Genomic DNA, 6000 nt, shown 5'->3' on the forward strand with positions numbered 1-6000 from the left:
CTGCGCCCCGAAGTGGTTCATTATACCTCTGAAGAATGGATGAGGAGGCAGAGAGAAGCCTCGGTGCATGTGACTAGGCAGCAAGACGCGCTCCCCCTCCTGGGGCGCCGGCTCCGTCTCTCCCTCCGTCGGCAACCTCCACGTATTGTGCTCGATCATTCCATGCTCCACCAGCTCCAGCATGTCCTCCTCCGTCACCGTGGAGGGGAGGAAATCCCCCTGGATCCAACCCGCCGGCAGTGCTCGCTGTCGCCGCTGAGCAGGAGCCGCCGCCTTCTTCTTGTTCCGCGCCTCGAGCTTGCTCGTCTGCCCCTTCGTCATGGCGGAGGCTGTAGATCCGCGGAGGAAGAAGGGAAGGAAGGAGCTCGGGATGCGCAGGAGGTCACGAGAGAAGCGGGGCAAGTGCGAGATGTCAGCCAAGTGCAACGAAAAACCCTCGCTGTAGAGGTTTAAATAAGGTTCCGACTGGGTCACTAGCAAGTGGCCCCGAAATCTTATCCCCCGACCGGTCGCTGCGATATTAGTGGAGGAGATGAAGGTGCGGAAATCGAGGTGGCAGATACTACTCGATTACGATGTCGTCATCCCTGCCGAGCGCGCGGCAACCGAAATTTGAGGATCCCAGAAAATCTGCCGCTGTCAGTTGACTGGTCACGTCAAAAGATTCCACGGAAGCACTCGGTCCCTGACGGTTCGTTTCACAAATACATCCACTCGGATCACTGGTCAAGAGGATAAATTGGATCGAGGCAAACAACGCCAAAGTCGCATCCATACCACTCGGATCCGTGCTCCAAGCGTCGCTTCGTCGTTCCAACCCCAATCCATTCGGGGACTAATGATGGGGTTATAGTCCTAGGGTAGGGTCATAGGCCTGCCCAATGGGTCCTACCCAAGGACTACCCTTCATAAGGGATAAGGCCCTTAGTCAGTTCCGACTGAATTAAGGACTTCCCATCATCCAGTCGGTGACGATTCCTACATCATCCAGTCGGAGATGAGCATTCGGAGCGTATCAAACTTACCGACTGGATTCCACTCTGTACATCGTAACCCCCCTAGAGGGCAACGGTCATACGTTTCCATGTACCTTTATTAGCATTTAAGACATACGTTACCTGTAACGTAGGCATTTATTCGCCACTACTCCACCCCTGTGCACCGAACCGTTGTGAAGGGCAGCGCACTCTATATAAGCCGCCCTTCCCCACTGGAGCAGGGGTTAGCAATTCACTGTAATCCATATTCCACTCGACAACAAGCTCCCAAGAGCACTGAGACGTAGGGCTTTTACCTCCACCGTAGAGGGGCCTGAACTCATACAACCTCGCCGTAGCTAAGGCTCTGCCCATCCTTCCATACCCTACACATCTACTGTCAGACTTATACCCACGACAGTACTAACTACGGACCCGTAGGTCTATGCTGAACTACTCACACATCACCATGGGACAACAAATTTAATGTAGCGGCACTTCGTGATTGATCTCTCCTCCAAAACCTCACCAGAACAGGGCTCCAGATGATCACACGATGGAACAGAGACTTGCAGTTGTGGGGAAAGTCTTTCAGGAGGCTCCCTAGGGTTTTTGGTGTAATAGGGAATTTATAGGACACAGAGGGGCACTAGATGCTAAGGGGGTGGCCCCAAGCCATCAAGGCGGCCACCCCCTTGGGCGCATCCTGTTGGCTTGGCAGCACCCCGTGGGGCCTCCGACCTCCTTCCAAAGCTTCGAGGTCCTTATTTGTCCACAAAAAAATATCAAAAAGTTTTGAGGTATTTGGACTTTGTTTGGTACAATATTCATGAAAAGGAAAAAACATGTAGAAAACATCAACTCACACTTGGCGTTGGGTAAATAGGTTAGCGCTTAAAAATAATATAAAACAACAAGTAAATGCCTAAAAAGCATCCTAGAACGATAATATAATAGCATGGAATAAGCAAAAATTATAGATACGTTGGAGACGTATCAGCGGCCTCACCCATCTCGTGAAGTTTTTGAGACGCGTCCGTCCATGGGCCCGCACAGTCTACCCTTAGAACTAAAACATGGGTGGGTGGGGGTGTATTTCTATTGGTTTTGTGTTATGGTTGGGTGAGATTGCAGTCCTAGTATAAGTGCATACGTTCATATATTGTAGCTACCATACCCTCCCACCAACTCGAAGTGGGGGCGCATAAGCCATAAGTACCATGCGCTCTACGACGCATTGTGTGTCACATGAAAGTTGTGCAATCCGTATTTGAATAACAAACCTTTCCACAAATACATTTGGTCCACAAGCATGTGCGTTTGTGCTATGACCCTAGATATATCGCATTTATTTTCCAACATTGTTACATAAATGGGAGAAGAGTCTTTTTTAAACTTCAATATAAGACCAGTCGGATGAGACAACTATGTGCGATTGTGTAGCCTGTAGACACGATTCCCGCATGCTAACTGTGTGCCACGCTTGTGATTATCACGTAACTACAGTTAACCTTTGGACCAAACCACCTAGAGAAATCTTAAAAATAGCTACCCGCCTTGACCAACTTAAAAATGAACGGTTGCACGGTTTTTTCTCTTTGAATTGGACACAGGTATTATGTTTGGGCCATTTGCGATGTTAGTTCCTCCGGTGCCACTTCAAAGTGTTTGCAAAATATTTAGTTCTCCTAGCTTTTCACTCCCTCCAAGTAAAATTTACAATAGCCGAGGCATTTCCTCAAACACCACCTAGGCTCCTCCTACCCCCACCCCCACACAACTCCTCCCTCACTCGAACCCTAGCTACCTCACCGCCGCCCTTGCCCCGCTTCTACAGTCAACCTCTCCTGCTCTCACCGTGCAGGTTACCAACCCATCTTTGTAACCTCGCCATCCTAAATTTCTTAGATGGCGACTACTAAACACCCCCTTCCTCACAGACCCCCACCCCCACCGCAGACTGTTGTAGCCTAATCCAGCTACTCTTCGAGGGGAGCTCGAGGAGCTAATGGCCAAAAAGAGGTATATCACGGCCTGGCCACTGGATGATGGCGTGGTGGTCGCACGGAAGCTGACTACGATGATGAGGTGACCGCCGAAACCGCTGATGAAGATAACTACGGTGACGAGGTGGCCGTCGAGGCCGCCGAGGAAGCTGACTACGATGATGAGGTGGCCTCCAAGGCCGCCAGGTAATCTAACAATGTTGAGATTGCAAGACAACGGGTTCCCATATGGATGCATATCAACGCAGCCGTCTATGACATCGAGCTTGTTGATAGTGGCGGCTTCACGTGGGCTGTGTCACAGGTTAAGTGGCCATCCCCCAACCCCGTGGGTTCAACCCCCGCCGACCTCATACATGGCCCAACCGTTGATCTCCTCTACTCTCCTGTCAAGAATTTGGCTTCCTTCATCGCCATCGAGCCCCTTTTGTCATTTCTGGAGGACACATTCTATGGTGGTTGCTTTGCATCGTCAGCTGCCATGTCAGACCTCATCGACGATGCCTACACCGGCAAGGGACCCTATCTGTCTCTTCCAAGGGGAAAGATCCCATCCATGATATCAGGGAGGGCCCCCTGTAGTCGTGCTCTTCCAAGGGGAAGAAGCCCATCTGCAACAACAGGGAGCACACCCAAAACTAGTGCTCTTCTAATGGGAAGGAACCCATCTCTGACAGGTGAGGAAAGCCATGTCATGTTTAATTATTTCACTCATGATAAATGTATGGACTGTGCAATTGAATTTCATCAATACCTATTTCAAAAGCGATATATGGTTCCTTTAAACCTGGTGTAGTTAGCACATGCATTGTTTATTTCAGGTCTTTCACATGTGATTTTCAGTTATACAATTTGATGTTTAAGCACCAACTATGTTCTATGCAATTTCAAAAATACACTATGAATGCCTATTTTTGGTTTCTATTAAGCCTGTTGTAGTGAGCATATGCCTTGTTTAACTATTTTTTCCTTGCTCGGTTGTTTGTAGTAGGCATATGTCCAGATTCAATTGCTATATAGTATGCCTTGTTTATTTCAGTATTCACATTGTGAAGTTCTATATGTGCAAGTACATACTTTCCAGTTCAATTTCATCACACCAGTTTCAACGACCATATGTGATTCCTATTAAGCCTAGTGTTGTGGTTTTATCACGAGAGATGTCCTAGAGATAGGACTAAGTCGAGGAGCCATCACAACCAGGTGGTTGCTTGGATGGGCTTGATCGGGAACGAGAGACAAAGGTTTACCGAGGTTTGGCCTCTGCGGTGGAGGTAAAAGCCTATGTCCCGCTTTTTTGTGTTATTGATGATGATCTCGATTACAAGGGTGCGGAATCGCTAACCTAGTTCTCGAGGATTTCTTACTTTCCCTTTCTCTATCATGGGCTCCCATTTATATATAGGTCGAGACCCTGAGATTACAATAGAGTCTGGGTCGTACCACAACCCGCCTCCTAATCTAAATCCTACTCATCTTTATCTCTGATGTATAGAAAATACCTTGCACTTCCTTATATTAGCTCGTCTGCCAAGCATTGTCCTACGAGCCAGCCTTTTTGGATGAGCCGCCTCCTCGGCTTTGGTCCTCTCGGCTTTCATGGCTCATGCTACGACTACACCACTGGAGCCGCCGCCTTGATAGCCGGGTCATCTTACCGGTGGGTCATCTTGTGGGGAATACCCCCAACATTAGCCCCCAGTTTAGCTTGGGTTTACTCATGTTATTCTTCATCTTCAACAATGAAAGGAAAACCTTAACCGTGGAATTTAAACTTGAGCTTTGTCCTTAAGCCGACATTTCTCTTCTCTTTGCTGCTTGAACCTTTGATGAGGTCAATACTAGCTAGGTTGTTTCTACCTTCTCTAAGACTTAGTCTTTTTCTCATAGGCACCACCATGACATCATCTCGTTGTCTCCTAACTTTGGAATGCCATCATGGCGAATCTTATAAACAAACCATCAATTCTGGTTTGGCGTGGAAATACAAGCATCTTCATAGCCACGATTTGCCATAACATCCCATTTTCACCGTGTCGTTTCGGGTTTCCCCTTATAAATAGTCTAGCCACCCCTCTTCACCTTTTTTACATCGTCTTCTTCCTTTCGCCTCTAGTGACGTTCTCGAGCCCGCTGATACGTCCACTTTGCATCATGAATTATTATTGATATGTTTGTTATTCTTGTCCATTATTCCCCGTTATCATACAATTCTTATGTCCATTCTCTCTGAATATGCAAGGTACACCACAAAGAGGGAACCAAAATTCTGGACCGGGAAACCGAGAAAAAGGCAGAAAAATCAACGTGCTACAAATGAGCTAAAATTTCATGAAGAATTTTCTGGAATATTTCAAAATTATTGGGCCAAAAATATATCAGAGAGGGGACACCTGTTGGACCCAAGGCAACAGGGCGCGACCACCCCCTAGCCACACCCTGATGCCTTGTGGGCCCTATGCTAGTGCTCTCACGTCTCTCTTCTCCTATATGGTGTGTTTTGACCTAGGAAAAACCATCAGCAACCTTTCGAGATGAATCACCGCTTTCTCGAGGCGGAAACCTAGGGAAAGGCACTTTTGCTCTCCAGTAGAGAGATTATGCCAAGGAAACTTCCCTCCTGGAGGGGGATAATCGAAGCCATCGTCATCACCAATGCTTCCTATGTGGGAGGACCAATCTACATCAATATCTTCACCAGCACCATCTCATCTCTTGTATCCAATCTTTGTCTCAAAACCTCAGATTGATATGTGTGGGGTAATAGTTGTGTTGATTACATCTTGTAGTCGATGATTGTTGGACTACTTTGTGGAAGATATTATGTTCAGATCCTTAACTATTATTATTACACCTATGATCTTGAACATGTCGATGAGGTGTGAGTAGTAACTATTGTTCCTGAGGACACGGGAGAAGTCTTGTTATAAGTAATCATTTAAAGTTGGTATGCGTTTGATATTTTGATGATAGGTATGTTGTTACTTCTCATAGTGGTGTCATGTGAACATCCACTA

This window comes from Hordeum vulgare, chromosome 5H (assembly GCF_904849725.1).
Source record: "Hordeum vulgare subsp. vulgare chromosome 5H, MorexV3_pseudomolecules_assembly, whole genome shotgun sequence".
Taxonomy (NCBI): domain Eukaryota; kingdom Viridiplantae; phylum Streptophyta; class Magnoliopsida; order Poales; family Poaceae; genus Hordeum; species Hordeum vulgare.